The sequence below is a fragment of the Notothenia rossii genome (genome assembly GCF_949606895.1).
Source record: "Notothenia rossii genome assembly, chromosome: 5".
Taxonomy (NCBI): Eukaryota; Metazoa; Chordata; class Actinopteri; order Perciformes; family Nototheniidae; genus Notothenia; species Notothenia rossii.
In genome coordinates, this window is record NC_136903.1 from 27,209,523 (window position 1) to 27,235,417 (window position 25,895).

A 25,895-nucleotide genomic window follows, 5' to 3' on the forward strand; every position below is an offset into this window, starting at 1 on the left:
AAATAGTTCTAGTTCAAACGTTGTTTATTACTGCTGATATTTACTCTTTGTCAGTGTCACAGAGGTGATCTATGGGGCCATAGATCTCGGCCTCCGTTACGGGTTGTATAGCTTCATTGTTGTTGATTGTGTTCACCTGGTGCCCTGTGTTGTCTCCTCCCCCCTCACCTGTGTCTTGTTTGTTGATTAGTCTGTGGGTATTTAGGCTCTGTGTTTCCTGTTTGTGTGTGTGAGATCCTTGTTGCTGGTGACTGTGTTCACATGAGACAGTAAGATTGAGGCTTTGTCATGTACCACAAGGAGTAATACATGCCCACACCGGGTTATATTTGAACTCTCTGCCTCTGCCTCCTTGCTTGGTCGGGCCGCTCAACGGTCAGTCTCACAGTCGGACACTGGTCTATTTGCATTATTTATGAAGACATCAATAATGACTATAATAGTAATGAGCACTCTGGCTGGCAGTGGGTTGTATATGGGCTATTTTCTTGAAGAACCTGTGAGTTGTTAAGATATGTAGCGTTGCATTGTTGCATAGATTGAGCTGTCTACCTGTAGGACCAAGACTTGGATGAAATCAGCTGTATTGGTTGTGTCAATTATTGTGAACAGGAAGATCTATCTAAATGTGTTTTTTACGATCTAACTTTGCAGTTCTAGGCAGCCTGGTTCCATTTATTTTGCTGAGATATGAAAAACATCAGAAATACATTTTAAACTTGCTGGTAATCAATCACACTGGACCTCATGTCTGCATTCCTGTTGGCAATGATAAGAGTATGTTCACTCAAATGGATGACGGACCTCGAGCAAACTTAAAGATATAAAGGGATAACATTCTTGAAGTATGTAAGGAATGAATAGAAACAGTGAGTGCCAGTAGAAAGTACAGTGGGATTGAGAGATAGGTGCAAATGGGATCAAATTTGTGCTCATAAAAAAGAAACGGAGTGCAACAGGTTAACCATTGTGGGTTTTGTCAGGGGGAAAGCTTTGTGGTAGGGTCAAGGCTTCCAAACTTCACTACCTCTCATCTATTCAAGGTGAAGGCTGTTCAGAGGTATTCTGCTTGAATAGAAGAGTTGAATAGCCTTTTCACACATATTATCAGAGGTTACTGAGCAACTGTTGATGGGGAGCCCACACGTGTGTACTCCCAGTAGTTCCAGTAGATTTGTTTTCTGGTTGTTGTTTGCTAATTGTCACTTTTATTCTTGTATGTTATACCAGTCTCTTGGCTTTTCAATGACTGTTTATTATATGTTTTGACATGTATTTAAATGTCATTTTAGGTTTCTCTTACACTATATCTCAATGTTTTTTTTGTAAAGCACTTTGTCTTGCCTTTCAACTCTAACTAAATTGTAAAGTCTGACCATGAGATGCTGATATAACTGTACAGAAATATAAGTTAATCAACGTATCAGCTTTCCAATTACAATGTCACTGGAAAATCCCAAAACAATATTTGTACCCTCATCCTAGAACTACAGATAGAGGTCTCTGGGGATCTCAAGATTAAGATTATGTAAGAAATAAGCAACAAAGCGAAACCTCTTTAGTTCCTTAACTTATTTCTTTTTTGAAACATTTTTCCATTATGCTATAAAGATCATCTGAAGAAAAGGATGAATATTATTTTATGAGAGTTAGACAGAGAATATATCAAAAGATAAAAGTGCATCTACGCTCATGATAGTGTGATACTTTTGAAAAGGCTTTCATGCCTGACATGTACTAAAAGAATAGATCCATCTACTAAAACTGCTTAGGCGGAATTAGGCGCCTTCCATATCCATTTTGTATCTTTTAAAAGCACTTATCAAAGAAACAGAAAACAATGTTATGAAGTCATTACGAACAAATTGATTGAGAAATAAAACAAATTGGAATGATAATAATGTGGGAGGACAACATGTAAACCTCAAGGGATGGACACAATTTGATATTACTGTAAACCATTAAATATTACCACAAACAGTCATCTCACAACATGAAATAATAATAGTTATAAAACCAGTGATTTGTTGGTAAATGTAAAGCTTTTCAATGCTTTCGGAACAGCTTTGCGTGGTTTAAAGAAGCCCTATCAAGCTCTTTGGGGGTTTCCCTTTCCTGTACTGTGTTATATAGGTTTTATGAATGTAAATGGTCTGCTAAGGCTAAAATCCCCAAATGTCCTCCCAGTCACCCCCCCCTGCCTGAAACACCTCGAGTGGTCACCTTTGTTTACTTCTATAACATAATTGACAACACTATGTAACTCTTCTGCTTTTATTGGCTAGCGATTCACATTGTACTTGAAAGGCTTGGGGGCGGGACATCTCTAATTGGTTGAACAATCACCAGCTAACCAATCAGAGCAGACTGGGCTCTGGTTTCAGACAGAGGGTTAAAAGAGATGCTGCAGCAAAGGCAGAGCTTACTGCCTTTGCTGCAGCATCTCTTTTAACCCTCTAAAAAAAAGACCTTATTAACAGCCCTGGCCCCTGCACATAACTTTGTTGCCCTGGTTCTCAAAAGAGCACCTGGAGATGTTGCTTGGTGCGCATCCTCTGTATCACGATTGTCAACGGGGGGGGGGGGGGGTGCTCCTTTTTTGGCGGCGGGTGCGCATGCGCACCTGCGCACAAGTTATGTGCAGCCCTGCTTATTAACATACAAATATAATACATGAAAATGAGCATAATAGGGCCCCTAATAGGACTGTCAGTCTTATAGGGCAATTGGCAGAACATAGAAAAAGCTAATATTTTTCTGATACAGGAGAGCTGTACATGCTATTGAAATCTTCTTAAACTGAGTTGAGGTGGAAAATAAACAACTTGAGCGATAACAGGAAATATTGAAAAAAATGTATAATCGATTGAAAAACCTTTTGGCCGTGTTATTGTGTGACAACACTTACAGCGACCTATTTCTGAGGGTTTCCAAATTGTTTTTTCAATTTTGAAGAAGGACTGTGTGTGTGTGTGTGTGTGTGTGTGTGTGTGTGTGTGTGTGTGTGTGTGTGTGTGTGTGTGTGTGTGTGTGTGTGTGAGATACTTGTCAACCCTCCCGATTTTTGCGGGAGACTCCCGATTTCATTGCCCTCTCCCGGTTTCCTCCTGGGGTCATATTTCTCCCGCATTTCTCCCGATTTCTGACAAAATCAGATTTACACACGACTGTTTCCACTCTGACTTTAATACAGCTACACCATTGTTTGCTTTCCATGGTAACACGTCTCTTTAGTAGCGCGCTCAACTCAAAGTCTGAGAGGGTGAGGCAGTTATTCACAGAAAACAGAACAAGAATCGACAACTACTCTCTGCTCACTCCTTTCCTGTAAAATACAGGTCCAGCCCACACATATGCTCCATCAAGGACGGTATTACAGGCTGCAAGGCAGTGCACTTACAACTACAATAAGCATGTTAATGTTAATCGAACATCTCCGGCGATCCACTAGCACCCCCCCCCCCCCCCCCCCCCCATTTTGAAATGCTCCCTATTTCTGAGGTCTAAAGGTTGGCAAGTATGGTGTGCGTGTGTGTGTGTGTGTGTGTGTGTGTGAGAGAGTGTGTGAGAGAGTGTGTGAGAGAGAGAGAAAGTTCACAGTATTTCACTGCTTCGTGTGTATTTACGTGTGCATGCATATGGTGGGTTCATCTGCCAGTTTGCCAACCTCCTTGTTGTCCTTACACTAATACACTATGACTACTGACATATTGTGATAACACTGCATAAAGGACACCTATAGTGAATACACACTGACAGAGTACAGGTATTAAGACTAATAGATTCAATAAAATCAGAATGGAGAGTACCAGAAATTTGTGAAATATTCAGTTTACTTCCAAAATACTTCCCTAATCCATCTTTTCTGTGTGTAGTTTTGTTATTTTCTTCGATTTCTATCTCGCTAAAGAACACAGTGACCAGACGATGTTAAAAGATGACTGTAATATACCAGAGCTGGAACAGAGAGGACCATACAGTCTGCCAAGACAGCAGAAGGACACTGAAATCCTTGTAAAGTATCACTGTCCATGTCGCACCAGCTGCATAAAACCCTGAAATAATGGCTGTATAAAGCAACATGACTCCTCTGTCTCCATTCCATTTTGTTCTCTGTGTCTCTCACTCCTTCTCTCAGCTCTGTCGTGGGTGCCAGTCTCTCTCCCACACTCTTTCTTAGTATGGGAGAACAAATGTGGAGAAAAACCAGACAAGAAAAAAATTAAATTCACAGTATAACATAATGGCCCATTAAGGTCCTCCTTTGCACTCGGTTTAGTGGTATAGCACTGGCTGTGCAAATTAGTCTCAAAACCAATTCATTACGCTCTGAAACAGCATTGCTTGTCATTAACAACTATATAATGACAACATTATTAAAACAATGGAGTTTTATCGTTAGCTCTTTGGCACTGGGGAGATTTAAACTTTATTATACACACTGATATGACAAAGCTAACAATACGGGATTAGAGCGCTAATATGTTATCCATGTAAACACAGGCTAGTGAGTGGGAAATTGTACCCCAGTGAGTGAAAATCCATCATAGCGCCATGTGACGCCTATTATGAGTTTGGGGCATTTTTTCTAACAAACACCACACATGCTCATATGAGCTAATTGCTGTCTATTTATAGAGTTATTTAAACAGCGTTGGTGTCTGCAGAGTGGAGGGTGTTTAACCAGGCGAGCCTTGAAGTGGGTCAATCTCTCTGTTCTTGTTCACAACCCTTAAACAATCTAGCGCCACACTCCCAGTCCTCAAGATAATTGCGATACAATGAAGTTAATAAGATAACATGACAGAAATTATGATGAATGGGTGGCTGCACTAATAGAAAATACTTCTCTGAGGCATACAGAAATGATTGACAGTGAGGAATAAAAGCTGGGACAATCAATGGCCATTGATTTTCACACCAGCAGAGTTCAGAGAGGGAGAGGCAGTCAGAGCTCGAAGGGAAAAAAAAGGAAAGGAAGATTATCGTACTTAGAAGTTATAAATTGGATTATGAATCATACCCCGCAATTGATTATTATGATAGTACATGATAACGGATAGAAGGGGACATTTTAAAAGAACAAAGTGGTACTGTGGAAAATATGATCGGGAACCTACTGTGAGTACAGGGACTTATTGGACAATACACACTGAAAAACAGGGCTGGATGGATGGATGCTAATCTGTCCAAGCTTGTTTACACACACACACTTGCGGTTCAAATGTGGACATGTTTTGTTCTTTTGTTTGTCATTCTTTGTTCTGGATTCAGGATATTTAGTCATTTGAGCGGCATAGCATACTGCCTGCTGAGTTTCTCTTCCTCACTCTGCTTGTCAGATCCCTTACAGCATGGCCTGTATGAAAAGAGACTGCAGAGCGAGGAGACGATTATGATGGCATACGCTGCATTACACACTGTGTATCCAGTTAGATCGTTTTGGCGAATCAGAGGGATAAATGTATGCACATCACCAAGGGGTCCACAATTTGTACTGTCCATGTCACAGCAGGAATACAGTGTGTTAGATACGAGATACTGGATTGTGCAAGGAAAGTCATCCCAAAGAAATGGACCCTGGCACATTATAGAATTCTCGCTTGGTGTTACCTGCTCCTTTTTTATTCACACATCCCACACCATCATGATATTTTGTGTGTACTGCAGCTGCTGTACGGTTGCAATTAACTTCCCTAAATGTGGCAATACAGTGCGTTCACCATTGTAACCTCCTCCTAAATTGCACAATTAAGTTGACAATGGCCTGCTGCGACTGAATAGTTTAGGGCCAAACAGTGTGAGCAAAAGGAATGATAAGAAGAATATCCTTATCTTAAAGACTTTGCCTGACTGGATAAACACAAAGAACCCACAAGCAGGGTTCAATAATTAGATCAATTAAGCTAGTGGTTAATCAGGTGCGGAAAGAGCCAGCTGACAAAAGCTTTATTTTATGCCATGTGAAATGAGGGGACCAAGTGAACCTGCAGCTCCCATTGTGCTGATTGAAGGACAGACTAATATGGACTCATTTGTGGGTAACACACACAGCTTGTGAACCTAGGAAGTGCTTAGTAGGAGACAAGTACAATCTTGTTTGTGTTGAAAAGACATTAGAGTCCTCTGCAGAGATGATCACACTCTGAGAAGTCAATCCTTTCATTTACAACCATTTGCTGCTTTTGTAAGACAGCAGAGACCATTTCTATAATAACACAGCCTTCATTCTTCTCTGTCTCTATCCATTGGCTTATATGGCTCCATCTCTATTTTCTCTTTTAGTTTCAACCCTTGGGTTAAGGAGAAGTCAGGCACTCAATGCTGGAGGCTGATCCATGTCACGACCTCGACACAGACTGGAGAACCCAAATGCACGACCCAGAGACAAAGTCTTGAATGTAACAAAAATGTATTTAGAATAACAAAAAGCGTTCACAAGGAGGAAAAAACTAGGCGTAACAAAAAGAGAACTTAAGAATAACTTAAGGCTAGAAAAATAACAAAATAACAACCTGACATGACTGGAAACAATCATCTCTTTGCTGAGGCCTGGCACGACCATACGTGTGAAACAAACTGACACAGGACAGGGGAAGACAGGACTATTTAAGCATGAGGTAAGTGGGAACAGGTGGAAACAATCAGGGGCGGGGCTGACGCTGAGGGCGGGAAAACACACAAAGGGAGGAAGTAAAAGGGCCTGAAATGAGACAAGAGGTAAGGACAAAATACAACAGGAAATGGAAAACGAGACATGACAAAAATAGACAGACAGACATGACATGACGTGAAATAACATGAAAACCTGACTAGACTTGGAATGACAGACGTAATACATAAACATAACTAACAAATTTGACGAGACACAACAATCCCGCCACAAATGTTTAAATGATATGTGCAATTATATATTACATTTCATTTTTTGGCATTCACAAAATTCCTCCCTCATCAGGAATATCGGGCCTCATGCAGCTACACTCTTTTTAAATGTCTTTGCCTTGGGGAAAAAAATGAATGATTTAGATACAGATGCAATAAATATTCTCACTGTTATAATCCTAAACTGTTTTTACAAAGGTAAATACATTGGAGTTGTGTGGCTCAGGTGATGTTCCCTTAACACTATTAAAAGGCAGGTGTTTGTGGTTTACACATAATATGGGAAATTCCCAGGGATTTGGAGAAATAACACAAAAGAAAAAAGGCTGTACGTAAAATACTTTATTTGAGTATGTAGTACTCAATATTGTAAAGTAAATGTAAGCAAACATGGGTTTTGAGAAAACATAGGGGCACAAGGTGAACACAATCAGGTAACCAGGTAGGAGGGAACATGTAGGAGGGAACAGACAGACAGGAAACCAAAGAAAGATCTAGACAAGACAAAACACAGACAGATCGTGACATTACAGTTTTAATGAGGATCAACGGACCAATATTTATTATGCGCACAATTTCTAAAAACAATAAAATTACTCTATTGAAGGTGACTAGAACCAAACTCATGGATGCTGAATAAAACGTTTGCCATTCACACATGAATGTGTCTTCTCCAAGGTGCAAACATCTACTCATACAGAACTGTATCCATCATTTCTTGGTCTCCTCTAAACAAGAGGAACCAATGAGAACTTTTTAATTTGCCGTTGTTCAGCATCGACACATTCATTAGCTAACAATGACATTATTGTTCTATTAATATAAAGGGAGGTCAATTAGTCTATAAAACAGTTGGTAGTTATGGGTACTTTTTACTTAAGTAAATTTCGAAGCCAATACTTCTTTACTTTTACTTGAGTAAAGAAGTTTAGTCAGTACCACTACTTTTACCGGAGTATTTTTACACAAGTATCTTTACTTCTACTTGAGTAAAGGATGTGTGTACTTTTGCCATCCCTACCCTACATTAATAAAGAAACACAATTACCTTTAACTGTCAAACATTAAGGCTCATTCCCATACAACTGTGACCAACAGACAAACAATAGAAACAAATACAGATTCATGAACATAATTCAATTATATGAGAAAAATATATATTACAACATTGAAATGAAGGTATTTACCTAAACAACTGTAGCAGAAATCAAAAGTTGAAAATGGTAAGGCAGAGCCATTTGACGTTACTTTTGGGAAAGATATAAAACACTACAACTGGCTAGTAGATACATACAAGCTGGAGCTCAAAACATGCAACAACTCCCGTTTCTATGTCCCTCCCCCTGCTGGTTTTTACAACATTCAAATCAGAAAGTATTTAGCATCCTTTTTATATGATGGCTCTGTTCCAGTCTGAGGCTCTATGTTGTTGTTATAGGCTTGAATGCCTGATATAACAATCGTCCTAACACTACTGGAAGCAGGATCCTTCATGTGGGATGAAGCGTCTAACGATAGTAGACAGTGGCTTCATTGAATACAGTTTATTAATATTTTAAAACTATTTATTATATAGTTGGTTGATAGTAGTGAGTAGAACCAGCTCTGTTCTCACCATTTGTCACTATTTCTTGGAGACTATATCACGTTTTGTCTTTTCACCGTCAAGTCTGCTTTAACATGAGAAGCCTCTGTGAGAACTACTTTTCTGCTCTGATGAGCGTGTTCAGCGATCACAGGGGTATACTCGTGCAGCGCTCTCCTGATTCATCCGTGTTTTGAAAAGGATCTGACTGAAGAAATACAACATGGAGTGGGAAAAACGCCTCTTCCAGCTCTATGAGGCTCAAGATGTTACCTGCTGCTTGGTAACAATGTTTATTTGTGCATATTTTATTTGGCACACAATTGATGATGATTAATATTTCAAGAAACACATTAAGAAAGTATCAAATATTATTCAATTCAACTTGCAAACATTTTAAACAAATTAGTCCCTTCTTAACTGTCAATGCTGCAAAGTCATACCTCCACTGTATGATTCTATCCCATATTGAATACTGTTTTACAAACAGGTCGTTTACTTGTGCCACAAACCTGAAAGTTTAAACACGGCATCTATTGCACGTCTGTCCATCCTGGAAGAGGGATCCCTCCTCTGTTGCTCTCCCTGAGGTTTCTCCCATTTTTTCCTTTAAACTGTGGGTTTTCTCCGGAGGTTTTTCCTTGTACGATGTGAGGGTCAAAGGACAGAGGGTGTCGTATTGTCATACTGATATTCTGTACAAACTGTGAAGTCCACTGAGACAAATGTAACATTTGTGATATTGGGCTATATAAATAAACATTGATTGATTGATTGATTGATTGATTGATTGATTGATTGATTGAAAGGTCCCATGTCATGCTTTTCCGGTTATTACCCTTCCCCTTGTCTGTTATGTAGCTTTTTATGAAAACGGTCTGCAGAGTCACAAACCCTCAAAGTACACCCTGTAGCGAGTACAACTCTAACACAGAAAATAGCTGTCTATGCTGCCCCAGAACGCCTCGTTGGAGATTTCTCTTTTTCCATTGTTTACTTCTTGGGTATAGTGACGTATTTCGGGTATTGTTACGTTACGTCCACGGAGCCGTTATGTTTGGACCAATTCGAAGACATCCTCACACACACACACTTGGCGGAACTCAGCCTGGGCACACACACAAACTCCCAGCCAGGCTGCGGGTGTGTGTGTGTTTCGCGCTGGGTTTCACTGGGTTTCACTGGGTTTCACTGTGTCCCGCTGTCTCGCAGACGAACACTGGGCTCACGGGGGGGTGGGGGAGGGGCAGGAGCTCCAACAAGCCGTATAGGGCAGAGAGTGAATACACATACTATGGAAAATTGCACAATATACATTTATTCTAGTAGACCTCAACAATGGAATTATGATCAGTAGAAATGGCCATGACATGGGACCTTAAAACAAAAAAGCTGTGCAAAAGAGCTATCAAGGTGTTTGACAGAAAAACACAATTTCTTGAGTTTGGACAATTTTAAGTCTTTTAAAAGTATGTGCTTTATTTATAAATGTTTACATGGGCTGCCCCCCCCTTAGGGGAATTCATCTACAAAAAACACACTGGACGCTACACTAGGTCAGAAACCAGAGGATACTGTGATGTCCACCGTAGACGGACCACTTTTGGACAAAATATCCTCTCCGTTAAAGGCAGCTCATTCTGGAATAGCCTCCCAACTGAGATGCGGGATTGTCCCACTCTCAATAGCTTCAAAGGTCAACTCAAACTAGAGAATGCAATTCCTGAAGAAATTGCTAGTGGGAATGCTTTATGCTGAAAAGCTGACGCTAAACTGCTATGCTGAAATGTAATGTGTAAGAAAAAAAGTGAATAATTTAGATTGAAATGATACATGAACACTGGGGGCTTGAATGTGTGATGAGAGAAGAAAAGAAAGTGAAAAGGCTTGGAATATCAGCAGAATACTTGAACTGCAAACTTTTAAACTAACTTGATGGTGAATGATCTGTCGCCATGCCAACGGCATTTGATGACATCCCATAATACGCTTAGATGCGTTGATGGCTGCATTGTTACCAAACCTGTGAAGTTTTGGGCTGTTTGGAGTATTTTCACTGAAGTTATGAGAAAACCGTGTTTCAAGGCGAGCGTTGTGTTGCCATGGCAACGGCATTTGAAGAAATCTCAAAACTTTCCCGTAGATGTCTTCATGGCTAGACTGTTAGCACACATGTGAAGTTTGAGCACTTTTTGAACATTTGCATAGGAGTTATAGCGACATCATGTTTTATGGCGAGGGATGCGTTTCCATGGGAACCGCATATGGTGAGATCTCAGATTTGGCGTAGAGCTGTTGAGGCATGGACCGGTGATATACAAGTGAAGATTGGGGGACGATTGGACCGTGTCCATTGGATTTATAGCGACATCATGTTTTATGGCGAGGGATGCGTTTCCATAGAAACGGCATATGGTGAGATCTCAGATTTGGCGTAGAGCTGTTGAGGCATGGACCGGTGATATACAAGTGAAGATTGGGGGACGATTGGACCGTGTCCATTGGATTTATAGCGACATCATGTTTTATGGCGAGGGATGCGTTTCCATGGAAACGGCATATGGTTAGATCTCAGAATTGGCGTAGAGCTGTTGAGGCATGGACCGGTGATATACAAGTGAAGATTGGGGGATGATTGGACCGTGTCGATGGGACTTACAGCCACATCGTGTTTCATGGCGAGTGGTCCGTCGCCATGGCAACGGCATTTGATGACACCCCATACTACGCTTAGATGCGTTGATGGCTGCATCGTTACCAAACCTGTGAAGTTCTAGGCTGTTTGGAGTATTTTCACTGAAGTTATGAGAAAACCTCGTTTCAAGGCGAGCATTGTGTTGCCATGGCAACGGCATTTGAAGAAATCTCAAAACTGTCCCGTAGATGTCTTCACGGCTGGACTGTTTGCACACTGCTATCTGAAGACTGCTGCTCTGAGCATGTCAGTTTGATTGATGACATCATCGTGTTCCATTACAGAGGTGTTTATAGTTGAGCTAACAAGCTCTGTAGAGATCAAAGGCTTCATTGTTCTGAATGAGAGATAAACCTCTTACATGTGAACGTTTTGTGGAAGAACCGTAACAGATATCTGTGAAATTTCAAAACGTGAAGCATGTTAAGGAAGTTGAGTATCTGAAGTGTAATTTCTGTGTAGTTTCGGGTTAATAATGTGGCCTTTTGGCAGTTTAACTAAAGGTGTGCGGCTGCTGCCGTGAGGAAATATCTGCCTGAAATTACAATGGGGTTTAATGGAGGAATGTTGAACGTTTTTGTCACTTCATGCCCTCAAAAAGCATTTTGTTTAATTATTTTTTGCTTAATTATTTGTCATTTTTCAAGCTACGAGATGTTTTCCTACGTTTGTCATGATAAATTATGTCTCAGGAATGTAGGGTTTGGGAATTATGGCAGTTTAAAAAAATATATATGAATGCGAATTTCAAGCTCCACTCTAGCTGTGACATCACACACTCTAGTTAATGTTAAAATGTGAAGAAAACCTCTAAAACAAGGTCTGAACAATGTTTAATATCTCTAAAAGTAATAATTAGATTTAAAAGTTGTTTTACATGAATAATGTCAGAAAGATGTGTAACATTTTAAAGTTAGAATGAGGTGTCTGAGTGAAAGTATGAATGAACAGTTAGCAGTTGGATTGCATGAAGATTTGTTGAAGTCTGAAGATTTTCTCCATTGACTTTAATGTTAAAAATGTGATGTATTATGGGATGTATCTCTGGAATTATGAAAGTTATGAATGAGAAAAGTAATAGCCATCGATTCCCGACCAACCTGAACGTTTTGATGTTTGAACTGGGTTTCTGCAATGTTCAATGCGGGAGGACAAGAGGGCCAAAAATACCGGCGGAATAATAAACTTTTCGTCCGTAGAAGAACAGTTAGTTGGAATGCTGTTAACAGCATTCCAACTAAACTAGAGAATGCAATTCCTGAAGAAATTGCTAGTGGGAATGCTTTATGCTGAAAATCTGACGCTAAACTGTTGAAATGTAATGTGTAAGAAAAAAAGTGAATAATTAGGAATTAGCGCAGCGACCGATAAACCTGCGAAAAACACCCAAAAACAGGGAAAACGACCGGCAAAAGCACAGAAAAGGTTCGGAAATCATGACGGCTGATAGTGCACGTGACTGCAACTCGCATAATTGATATCGTTACGATCAATAGAGAACCGCAGTGACGCGTCTTAAAACCCGGAAGTAAGTTAGCATTTTTAGCACTTCCGGTTCCTTCCTCAAAAAGCAATGCATTTTTTCCATAGGGTTTTGGAAAATAGCTCGAAATAAGGTCTGTGGTTGACACAAATTTAAGAGGTAATTGACGTTTTGTTCTACGACATTAAATACATCAGCAGTGACCCCACTGGGGATTTTTGAAGAGTTTACGTGTCTGAAAAACGATGGTTGTTACCGAATGGCTGAATAGGACTACAGAAATTGTCGAGGCCGTTGTACGTCATTACGCCGAACACGTAAACACTCCCGCTAAGTTTGTTTTCCCCTGTGTTCTGCTTGAAAGCAAGTACCTGCCTATCTTTAGTATCTGTATATCTATATCTGACCATTAGAATCCGTATTTTTGAAATTGTCGTTTTTAACACCGTAGTTTTACAAATGATAGAATAATTAATTACCAGTGTTTTCCAATTTTACTCTGCAGTTCGTTTCGTTAGCTAACGTTAGCTAAAGCTAGCGCTACTAGTTAGCTACGCAATGGTTTGTTGCTTTGCTCCGGGTTGCAGCCACAGGTCTTCGCATGAAACGTGCTTGTTCTATCGTTTCCCGGCCAATGTTTTCCAAAGGAGAGTCTGGATTCGTGCCATGAGGTAAGCTGACGTTACATTTTTGTCCATGTCACGGTGAAATGTAAATAATGGGTAGTGACTGTATCGCCGTTATAGAGATGGCACTGCTGAAAAGACCGCAACATAAGTAAAGATAATGAATACATCCTATTAAAACCTGTGTGGCTTATATGATAAGTCTTATTAGTAAAAGCAGCATAACGTTTCACCATGTAACTAAAGATTGTAGTCAGGGAAATCAGTTTGACATATTGAACTAATAACAAATCACCTCTGGCTGGCAGAGAACTCCCTGCTCCATAGCTTCTCTTGGACGTAAAATCACATGTACATTTTACATTTATATTCAATTTAATATTCCATCCCTCACATACTTTTGTATATATAATAACTTATATTTTGTTTTTCTTGTTATGCTGCTGCAACACAAACATTTCCCAAATTGGGATCAATAAAGTAATATCTTATCTTAATTAATTAAGAAATATAACTATTATAATTAGTATAGCAGCTGACACCTATTTTCAAAAAGGATTAATCTACCATTTATTTCTTTAGTTCAATTTTCATCTATAAAAATGTCAAAATAGTGAAAATGTTCACGAGACTTATTAAAGTGCAAGGTTATATCTTTAGATGTTTTGTTTTAACCTATGTACTGTATGTCTTAATGCTCTTACAGTATATGTGACGGTGTGACTTCCATGAAACTATATTTTATATCTTCCCAACAGACGAGCTGACAGGAAACCTAACACTCTAACAACCACAACATTGCAAAGGCGAGTAAATGTAAATTAAAAACAATTCACAATTTTTGTATTTCTTCTTCCTTGAAGCTGACCTTGCACTTGGTGCCAGTAAGGATGTTCCTCACGCAGGCTGAATGTTTCTCCTTCCTTACTGACACAGAAGCCCTTGATTTGCAATGCTTCACTAATTGTCATTTCACTGGCTCCGTAGGGACACTTTACCTCCAGCACAGCGGAAGACCCTACCTGACCATCCGGAGATGCCCCCAACAATCCTGATAGGGAGAGCCACAAATCTGACTCATGGACCTGCATCTGAGTTGCAGTGGTGAATGCCCTGACGCCCTCACATTCATTCAAAGTCCCCCACTGTACAGACAAAACACCATCAAGGGCCTGTTGTTGCCTTCGCACCCTGGCAATAAAGGAAGCAGTCACACGCTTTGACCTCAGGACAGCTCCAAAGTTGCTGGCAGTCAACCTTCCTTTCCTGAACAAATGCCAGTTTGGGTTGGTTCGCTGACCAGTGGTAGCCACCTGAATTGCCCTCTGTTGCTCTTCAGACAATGCCATGCTTGCCACAATTGCCTCAGGTCCCTGATGCCCAACAGATTTGATCATTTCAGGAACAGTAAGTGTTTCCAAGCTGTAGTGTTCCTCTTCTGGCTCGGGGGAGAGAAGCCAATAAATTCCTGAGAACCTGCCCCCGAGTCTGTCCCTCAGCCAGTCACGATCTTCGGAGGTGGGCTCTCTTGTCAGCGGGTTAAATTTGTTATTGGTTTCAACAGTCACATTAAAACAGTTACTAAATCAGCTTACTATCACCTAAAGAACATATCTAGGATTAAAAGACTAATGTCACAGCAGGATTTGGAAAAACGTGTCCATGCTTTTATCTTCAGTAGACTGGACTACTGTAATGGTGTCTTCACAGGTCTCACTCAAACATCTATTAGAAAGCTGCAGCTGATTCAGAACAACGCTGCTCGAGTCCTCCCTAACACTAAGAAAGAGGATCACATCACTCCTGTTCTGAAGTCTTTACACTGGTTCCTCACTGACACTAAGAAAGTGGATCAGATCGCTCCAGTTCTGAAGTCTTTACACTGGCTTCCTGTGTGTCAAAGAATAGATTTCAAAATACTGCTGCTGTTTATAAAGCACTGAATGGTTTAGGACCAAAATGCATTTCTGACCTCCTGCTAAATTATGAACCATCCAAGTCTCTCAGGTCTTCAGGGACGGGTCAGCTTTCTGTCCCCAGAGTCAGAACTAAACATGGTAAAGCAGCGTACAGTTATTATGCTCCAAATATCTGGAGCAAACTCCCAGAAACCTGCAGGTCCGCTGCAACTCTTACTACTTTTAAATCCAGGCTGAGGACTTTTCTTTTTGTCGCTGCTTTTAATTGAACTATTCATATCTTAGACTGCACTGTAACTTTTATCCATGTATTTTTTCTTTTAATGTTTCTTTTATTAGCTTTTCTTTTTAATGACTGATTTTAAATGCCATTTTCTTAATGTCTTTCATTTTTTGTAAAGCACTTTGAATTGCCTTGTGTTGAAAAGTGCTATATAAATAAACTTGCCTTGCCTTGCCTAATAAAGATTTCATGTGACACATACAATTGATTTGTTGATGGGAATTAATGTGAATAAATTAACTCGGTCTTAAAAGGTTAACGGTACTCTTGCTATCACTACTCACCGACACTATAAACCTTGTCCCTCATGCTAGCCCTGACAACACCGGTAAGCACACCTTCATCTAGGTTGCACTGTTACGTGTCCTGACTTGTAGTGGTTCTCTCCTCTATCTACACTCTTCTTGTCATCTTTGTAAAACGATATCAGACTGGTAATTGACACAGCCTTGACTTCTAGTTAAATTCAGTGTGGCTAAAATGAAAAGCTCTGTTAAAATATGCAAGCACGCGAAAGTCAAATTCAGCTTTATTGTCAAAAATTCTACATGTGTTATACATCCAGAAATATCGAAATATCGTTTCCCACATTGTGACATGTATACATAAAACAAAAAGGGCCTAGATAAACGTGGTATACATTAAACAAAACGGGCCTAGATAACCGGGATATACAGTTTAAAATGTTAATATATTTAAAGTGTTCAAAGTGCAGTTTCAGTGCAAGTCAGTTGAAACGATCTTAAGTTGGCGTGACGTTGAAGTCGTGCGAGCCTGCTGCTGTACTGGCTTGTAGTTCGTTTATAGCATAACGTTAGCATTTCGCTTTTGGCGACTAGATTTATGATTCAAAAATTATAAAAGTAGGGTTGACATGTGGAGATTATCCGGCTGAACAAAACGTGATCCCTCTCTTAAATGTGTGTCAACCACAGACCTTATTTCGAGCTATTTTCCAAAATCCTATGGAGAATTTGCATTGGTTTTTGACAAAGGAACCGGAAGAAGTTTACTTCCGGGTTTTACGACGCGTCACTGCGGCCCTCTATATAGTCGCTCGCAAAGCGAGCGATAACCATGCAAAACCCACAAAAAACAGGGAAAACGAGGGGAAAAAGCCCATTAAAAGTGGCCTAAATCATGGCTGTAGGTAGCCCATGCGACTACAGTGAGGTGGGCGTAAATAGCACATTATTGAGATCGGACCGATTATTCATTAGGGTCTGAGACCAGAGGTCGGCGAAGACCCTATTGAAATCGGTCGCATAGCGACCGATAAACCTGCGAAAAACACCCGAAAACAGGGAAAACGACCGGCAAAAGCACAGAAAAGTTTCGGAAATCATTACGGCTGATAGGCCGCGTGAGCCCAGTCGCCCAGTCGCAGTTGCAGTCATGTGGGCTCGACTGCAACTCGCATAATTGATATCGTTACGATCAAATTAGTAACCATGCAAAACCCACAAAAAACAGGGAAAACGAGGGGCAAAAGCCCATTAAAAGTGGCCTAAATCATGGCAGTAGGTAGCCCATGCGACTACAGTGAGGTGGGCGTAGATACCGGCGGAATAATAAACTTTTCGTCCGTAGAATAACAGTTAGTTGGAATGCTGTTAACAGCATTCCCACTAAATAATGGTTGAGAAACAAACAGACGTGCAATCACCGCTAAATGCACTTTAACACAGGGGTATCTTCTCTCGCACTTTATGTAGCTCTTTATCTTCTCTTGCACTTTATTATGTCGTTGCTGCTATTGTACTGCCATGTGGTAAATACTTGTGTATGCTGCTCTTACTCTTTTGCACTTTTTGCATATCATGTATTTGTTTTTGCCATGTTTGTAAAATGTCATTTTCTTAAATGTTGTATGTGAGGGACTGCGGATGGAAATTAGCTCAAAGCTAAATCTGGCACTGTTACGCTTGACACATTTTATTGTTTTAAGTGTTCATTGATGTGAATCAATAAATGATGATAGTAACTAAAAACCATAATAACAATAATGAATTGTAATTATACAATGACAATAGTATGTAATGATTTAATATTCCTAAATTACTTTTCATTGATGTGGCAACAGTGTTCTCATGTGAAAGGCCTATTTATTTTTTTCTCCATGCACGCTTCCTGGTGTTTTGGTATTGTCGTCATATTACTGAGTGGATGCACCCACTGTTGTGAGGCTTTGTGCATTCTTGCCAACAAATCAAATTCAATCTGAATTAATGTGTTGTTGCGCCAGAGCTGCTTTGTCTAGCCACATTATGAACATGTGGTCAGATTTTTAGGACAAGACACACCCATACACAGACATAAGTGCACACAGGACTCATTAGGCCATTCAAGTAAATAACTGCCTCTCTTTAAGCACCTTAAGGCTGACGTCAATCTGTCTCCTAAGAAGAGAGCTATAGGAAAAATCGTTACAGCTCAAGATGCTAACCTTAGCAAGCCTATTTCCATCGCCGCTCTCTCTTGACACTGAAACACTTTTTTTTGGAAGGCTCCATACCACAAAATATGACTTATAAAATAAACCCCATTTGCTAGAGCTGGATGCTATTCCTTAGCATCTTCCACTTACAGGCATTTTGTTGCCTTTTGATCTCTCTCAAGATGGAAAGAATGAGCCGAGCAGGATCTCTCCATGGTGCTGAACTATTTCCAGCAGAACTGCTGCCCCCAGGCCTCGGCAACCAGAAATATGCACCGACATAAGACAGTGCTATCTGCTCTGCCACATTGCATATACACCAAGCACTGGTACTGAGTAAACTCACTTTTGAGTACCGCTGTAGATGTTAATGAGAAGGTTGAGTTTATTTAAAAAATGTTTACTGGTGAAACAACACTCAAGCTGCTGCGATCGGAAATGCTGTCAATATTTTACTTTAGTAACACAATAGGATGACAAAAGAGAGAAACACAATTAAAAAACACAATGGAAAAACAGATTCATAAAAACCACGAGATATATAATAGTTTTAAAACAACATTGTTACAGGTGCTGCAAGAAGTGTGGGGATAAAACAAGTTAAAGGACATGTAAATAAATAAATGTTTTTAGCCCCGACATAAAATAACTCAGGTTTTCAGGAAGTTTGTTCCTTTTGTGCGTTACATAAAAACTAAAAGCAGCTTGGGCTTGTTTTGTTCTGAGCGGGGGGTTATTCGTAAGCCCCCCCCCAATAATCTCAGAGCTCTCGTTGGCTCGTAACAGAGCAGCATGTCGGACATATATTGGGGTCCCAAACCAGGTAACACTTTGACAACCAAATCAAAGTTGTGTGTCTGTGCATGTCTTTCTCCTCGCTGTGGCATCAAGCAGGGTTATTCTGTCTGCAGAGCGCAGGTCAGAGCAGAACTCTGAGGAGGCGAGGAGGCCACATCCCATTCATCTTCTTGAAATCAAAATATCTTATTCAAACAGCTTTGACACACAGAGAGTACAAAAACGTTATTTAGCATTCTTTGTCGTCTGTGTTTTGCTTTTGCAATGTGGAGGTGGATGCCCACATTAACTCACATTGCACAAGAGAAGAAATGTACAGATTAACTAGTGGTTTAAGTGAGGGGTTAATGAAGATTCAAAAGAAGATCTATTAACCGGAGTACATTCAGAGTTCAGTGAGTGTAAAAAAAAAAAAGATACAAACATTATCGTTCCAACGGACTGCATTACACTCACAGAATAAACTCATGTGTACATACAATATACACAAATGTCGAGATGGAGATGCAGACACAAACACTTGCTTTGCAGGCGAGTTGATTCACATTCACAGCAGGTGACAAGATACATTTCACACCCAATTACTGTAAGAGGACTGGTGCATAGAGTCCAAGCTGGTGGCCATTTACATGTGTACGTGCCTGCACATGTTTTGGTGCGTCTGATTGTGAGTGTGCAGCGGTGTGAGACAGGAAAGACAACTCCACAGCCGAATGCTGCCAGGGATTTTAAGCGCAGTGTCTAATTACAAAACCATTAGAAAGTCTGCAGGATCCATCCTGTCTGCCATCCTTCCTATAATTGCAATGTATGCTTCATTTCGTAATTAGACCTTTCGCATAATAACCCAATCTCTATAATTTCATTGGAAAATGTCCTCAAAATAGATAGTCATCAGTGTCTCATGCTTTCATCCTTTAACAACAATTAGACCACTCAAAACCACATTAACAGACAAAATGAGCAGTGAAATAAATGCCTCTTGAAAGCAGACATTATGGTTATGGACATTTTCATAGCAAGTAAGTTGCTTTTTAAAATGCGCATTTACGCATTATTATCAAATATTACATGACAGCTCCCACAAAGTCTCAGCTTTTTCGCAGATGAACATTTAATTTTCAAAACATATTTTAGCTCTTCTTGCTATTCTAAAGGGACGGATTACAGTAGCTGAGATTCAGACTGAGTTAAGCAGAGAAGCTCTATACTTAAATACTCGATTGCTTAATCTACTGTGACCGGCTTTGGACTCTCCTCATTATTTCCCTATATCTTGTGCTTGTAATAGTATTAGAAAAAGTTGCACTTGTTAAAAAGTGCAATTTGAGAGAAGAGGGGTAAAACCTTATTTCACACAGCCACAGTGAAATGAATGAGACCCAACATGCTGCATCAAAAGGGAAAGAAACACAATATCACAGCATTGCAGAAAGAAATCTTTTGGAATTTCTGAGTGTAGACACTGAAAAAGGTAGCTTTGATGAATATTTATATAGTTTCATTGGATCTTCTCTGGTGGCTATGACTGTTGTTTGCTCTTCCACATCACCCGCGCATACCACAGCTCCAATGAAGAGCCACCTATTCACCCATTTTAAGACAAGTGGGCAGGAATGTGCCAAGAATGTGGTTGAAGTGTCACGATTCTCATGTTATGTCACGTTTTTAGTTTTTTATGTCTAGGTTTGGGTTTATTCTGCTGTTCGATTCTCCCCGTCATGTTTTCCTCCTTGTGTATTGTCTGGTCCCTCTCTGTGTTGTTCCTCCTGTCGTTAGTTTCCCTGTTGTGTCTAGTTGTCTGATTGTGTTCACCTGTGGCCCTTGTGTTTCTCCTCCCCTGCCCGGCTGTTTCTCGTCTCGTGATTACCCCTCCCTGTATTTAGTCTTGTCTCTTCCTGTGTTCAGTGTTGGTTCGTCTTTTGTTGGTGACTGAGTTCACCGGGGAGTGTTCTGTTTGTCCGAGTTTGTTTCTTATCCTTTAAATAAAGGTATTATCAGTATTATCTGGATCTGGGTCTTGCTTGCTTAACTCTACAGTGACATGAAGGAGCCACTTACTTTGAGCCTCATAACTGCTCTTCAGAAACATATGGGTGGAGTCAAGGAGACAATATAGTCTATGTCTCTGTCTTTTACTTGAAATGAAAATAAGGTGCCATTCCCCTCGCTATCATAAAGTGGCCAAAATCTGATCAGCTCATTTTCAGATATATAAATGGATGGATCGGAAAAAAAACTGAGAGAATCTTTTTTCCTGAAACTTTCAGAATATCTTTAAACAGAGGGGACTCATGCTGATGTATAAAAGACATGAAAAAGTGAACTTTGCATAATAGGTGACCTTTAAGGTAAATAAATGTGTAAATATTAACACATGATTAGCTCTTTTTTTAATTATTTGGTCCTAAAAGTTGTAAAATGCGCTACAAATCTAATCCAGAGTTGTTCAGAATCCTGTGATGGAGTTGACAGAAAAAGTTTGAGAACCACTGCTCTTTGGGAAGAGAGCAGGCCAAAAGAGACAGGACATGCTTTATGCGCCAGTGAGCAACTTTTATTGAGCTCCACATCCAATGCTGTATCCTCACAAGTGCAAGAAGAATGCAAATACATAAACTTTTGATCATGACAGCAGAAAGGGAGCTTGTTCCACCATTGTGCAGACAGGAAAGCAAACACTCGCTGATCAGCAGTAGTAGAACGTAGTGTTTATGCTGCTCTGTGTCTACTGGAGTACCACATTAACTTTTACTAAATTGTCAGTTTCCACGTTCAAATTCCGATATCATTCATCGTTCATGGACTCTACTTTATGCTGTTCGGCTGAAATTCTGTACCAAATCCTACCTCATGCAGAGCTCACCTTTTACGTGACCTGCGAAGAGCAGGCTGCGGCACGTTAAAGAAGAGAAAAAGAACAAGCCAGATCAATTCAATCACTGCAAATTATACCGGTAAAGAAATTAAACCTATGATCCCTTTATAATCGTCACTCTTAACCTCTTAAGCCCCAAGCCTGTTTTTCAGGTCTCAGGCTCGAAAATGACATTCCCAGAACAAATGACCATATCTTCACTTCTGAAAGGGTTAAATTAATAATCTTTTTTTCTCAAAGCAATGATACACCTGTGAGTTGGATGTAGAGGAATCAGAATCAATATAGATGTTTTTATTTTAAAGTAAATTCAGATTGAACATAGTAAAAAAACTTAAATGATAGTTTCCGTCCAAAAAAACATTACATTACTTATAGTGAAAACCACCCTTGAATGATGGGATAGTAGACTAAAAGCTTTAGGAATCCAAACTATAACATATAAGAAGTACCCTGTATCAAGATTGATGCAAAACAAGTGAAATCTGACCTTTTTAGAGAGGTTTTAAAAAAGAAAACCCACCTCTGGGGTCATTTGGGTGTATTTGCCATCTGGAACCCGTCGGTCGATTTTGGTGATTGACACCACTTTTGAAACGTTAGAGCCAATAGAATCGAGGGGAAGTTCCTAAATCCATCTAAACATTACCCATTGGTGAATGAGTGATGCGCAGCCAGCATGCCCAAAACCGGAAGCTGGGTTACAGCTCTCATACACTCTATATGAAAACTCAGTTTTTGACATAAATGTTATGATGGTTTGTCAGTAATCATTTCAAAGTGACACAGAGACATTGGATTAACCTTCAGCAGCGTTTATAATGCGTTTTAATGCCCTTGAACACAACTTTTGATCAGGAAAAAGCAAAGGTAAGACGTATTTGCCGCTTTGGCGCCGTAAAGCTAAGTTGTGTGTTGTCTGGTTTCGACTTCGCTGCCGCGAGTTTTGTGATGATACTTATAATCTGTGGAATCTCAGCTTTGATATGATATCTTGTTCGTGCAGATCCGATGAAGTATAACATATTTCTACTGTGATTTATGTGCTAAGTGCGTTAGCACTCTTTTGCTTAGTGCTAATTCAGACGCTTGGCGTTATAGTTGTGATTACATCATTTGGTGTTGAATGGAAAGTTATATAAAAGAGAAACTAAAAGCATATGGCAGTCATTCAAATTAAGAAGCTTTTGGTGCTTTTCTTACTGTTAAGTGCAACTAAGGGTTAATACTGAAATGGGATTTTAGTTGTATATTTTCTTCAGAATGCCTCATCATAGTCTTTTAATTTCTCTAATGTACAATGCCTTGTCTTTTTATGCTGCTGCAACGCAAACATTTCCCAAATTGGGATCAATAAAGTACTTCTTATCTTATCTTTTTCTGCATCAGCTCATGATTTCCTTTGTACCCCAGATAAAGCTCCGCCAGAGAAAGGTCTCAAGTCTTCCTTTAGGGTTGGTCTTCCAACACAAAGAGTACAACAGCGATAGCAAGAACACTTTTCCAGCTTAAATAAAGTACAAGTTGTGGCATCAATGCATTGTGTAGACAAGGTTAAGTTTAATCAGCGATTGATTTCTCTCTGTTAACTGCTGAAACAAAGTTTAGAAGAGGCTCCTGTTCTTTATTTAAACTGAAATCCACTTTAACCTTAAGCATTGCCCATGCAGATAACATTCTCTGTACGATCCTTGATAGGATTGTGTTGTTAAGCTCCATTGTACCTGGATTCTAAACACCTGTAAATCATGTTGAGTACCTTAAGCCCTTTAGTTTGTGATAATAATGGGACAGGATTGCATGATCCATTGTAAATGTTGTTGAATTGTTTTAGGGTGGAATTTTATTTTGCAGTCCACCCAAAAACACAAAAGTGTACCGAAAATAATTTGAAAGAGTCACTTTATACTAGACAGGAAATTGAAAAAGCTGGACCGAAACCCGACTTGGTTGGCACTGATTTCAAAGCTCATTGCTATAAACAAATGCCTGACCGTCATGCATGTGATTCATTCCACTTGCCATAAACGTTTTTTTCCTGGTTAAATGGGTAAACTACTAGCTATTTTAGCGTAGGCCAATTATTCTCATGGTGATGGTTAACAAACAGGACTTTGTTTGTTGCTAAGGCTACTAACGTTAGCATTGCTAACTTGCTATTTAATAATAACTGAATTTATTGCGGCTCTTCAGGATTAACTTCTGACCTCTACCTTATCGTCCTACAGATACAATGTTGCAATTACAATACACACCAACACATTCACTCAGGTCATATGAATAATGCTAAATTGACTCAGGCCGCAACCAGATCTGATTGGCTGTGGACCCTAAGCCATACAGGTCCTGGGTATGGTCTTGCTTTACATCAATGCAGCAAGATAAAACTTTAGACAACTGGAGGTCTGCAACAACAAGACTTTCAACAAGTGTCAAGTTGAGCTTCATCATGTTTAAAAAAGACATGACTTGTTGGGCCATGCCTCTATGAGCATGATAAAACTAATGAGTTTTAAATGGCTTTTATCCTGGAAGTAAAGCTAAAACAAAGCAAAGCAATGGCTGCCCGCAGGCCAAGATGCTTTGACTGTCACTTTGAATTAAAGTCACCTCTGTGCATTTCACACCCTCCCTCAGGGCGTCTGTTGTCAGGGAAGATTTTCATACTAATTCCACTTGTCTTTCCAGTTCTTCACAATTCGGAGAAACATGTTGTACTTCAAACACACTTACATAGGAGCATGTGAATCAATTGATAAACTGACAGTTCACCACAAGGAAACACACACACACACACACACACACACACACACACACACACACACACACACACACACACACACACACACACACACACACACACACACACATAAATAATACTGTATACTGCTGGTGACAGGCGTTAATAACTGTAAATGATCAGGCTTAGCTGATTGTTTTTTATGCATGCGGCTCACACTTGACCAGCATAAATATTTATCTTTCAGCCACTCTCTGACTTTGTTTGTTTTTCATCTCTATCAGGGCCTTTTAAAGAAAAAAGCTGAAGCTGCTCTGTGGTTTTCTTCTTCCTTCTAGAAGGCAGGGGAATATTGAAAGCAGCTCAGCACTTTGCCTGCTTTGAAATCCAGGAGGCAGGATGATTGGATAAGTATTCGATGCACATCGCTGTCCCTGAATGGCCCCAACTACCTTTGCTCTCAGCACTCTCTCGCTGATATCCATGCACATTCATCGCGTCTCTAATGGATGCAATGGAGTCAGCGAAGAGAGAGTGGAAGACAGAGAGGTTGGCAGCTCCTGTGGCTGAGGCTACATGCGTTGAACTGAGTGAAATGTTAAATACTGACATATGTTGCATCCCACTGTCACACGCTGACACAATGGCACAATAATTCCTGAGGCAAATTCCAGCACCCATTTTCCAAATCTCTCTATTCGCTTCGTTTCTCTTGTACCCATTGCAGTACCTTTCACATGGTCCAAATAGGCGCTGCATAAAGCACCAAGGGAATTACATTCTGGGAACCACTGTGTTTAGTAATCACCATAATAAATTCACAGAATCCAATTAAATCTATAGTATTCCTTCCATCAGTGTGTGGATGGCTTTGGAGGAACATAAATAATTTGGCTTCAGGTACGAAGAATTGGTAGAAGCTGACAAACTAAATGCTGCAGAATTACTGTCCTGGAGGCCAGGAAGGAGAAAAGCACACAGAGTATAAAGGATGCTTGTTTGTTTGTGTGTGTGTTTGAGGGGGCGTGTGACTATGTATGTGACGGAGGGAAGATGTAAGGGGCCATATGGACAGTGACTTCCGCCCAGCAGGAGGTGTCCATGGAGCTGTCTAGCAGTGCGTTAATCTGGCAGGTTTTAATGGCACAGGAGGGCAACACTCCCACAGCAATTTTTGCCGGTTTCTCCAGCAGCCAAATAGTCCGTGGCAATAAACTAGAGGAACCCCTGTATCTGTGTGCGCTAATATATATTTCTATAATTATAAGCACCTAATGTCCCCACCAACATTTAAAAAATGGGTGGGCAATCATTCCCAGTGAGGTCACTTTGCAAATCCCAGCAATAATATCTATTTCTCAAGGGGCCGCTTTTTAGGACAGAGTTTGTTATTGTTATTGTCGTGATGGAATTTATGGTTATAGTTTTTTATAGAATAATCATTAGGTCAGCTCCTCAGTACAATAAAAAAAAACTCCAAAGACAGATACAGTATATGTGTGCTCAGTGTCCTTGCATCTTTACATAATGGATACTATAAGGGAGGCTGTGGCGCAGTGGATTAGT

At 40.0% G+C, this 25,895-nt stretch overlaps 1 long non-coding RNA gene across 1 annotated transcript; it reads left to right on the forward strand.

The window, feature by feature from the left end:
• The first annotated feature begins 12,693 nt into the window (after window positions 1–12,693).
• Window positions 12,694–14,482, forward strand: LOC307041084. Its single transcript, XR_013808682.1, has 3 exons — window positions 12,694–13,319; window positions 14,033–14,080; window positions 14,262–14,482. It is a non-coding gene; the product is annotated as an uncharacterized lncRNA (long non-coding RNA).
• Window positions 14,483–25,895: the final 11,413 nt, after the last annotated feature.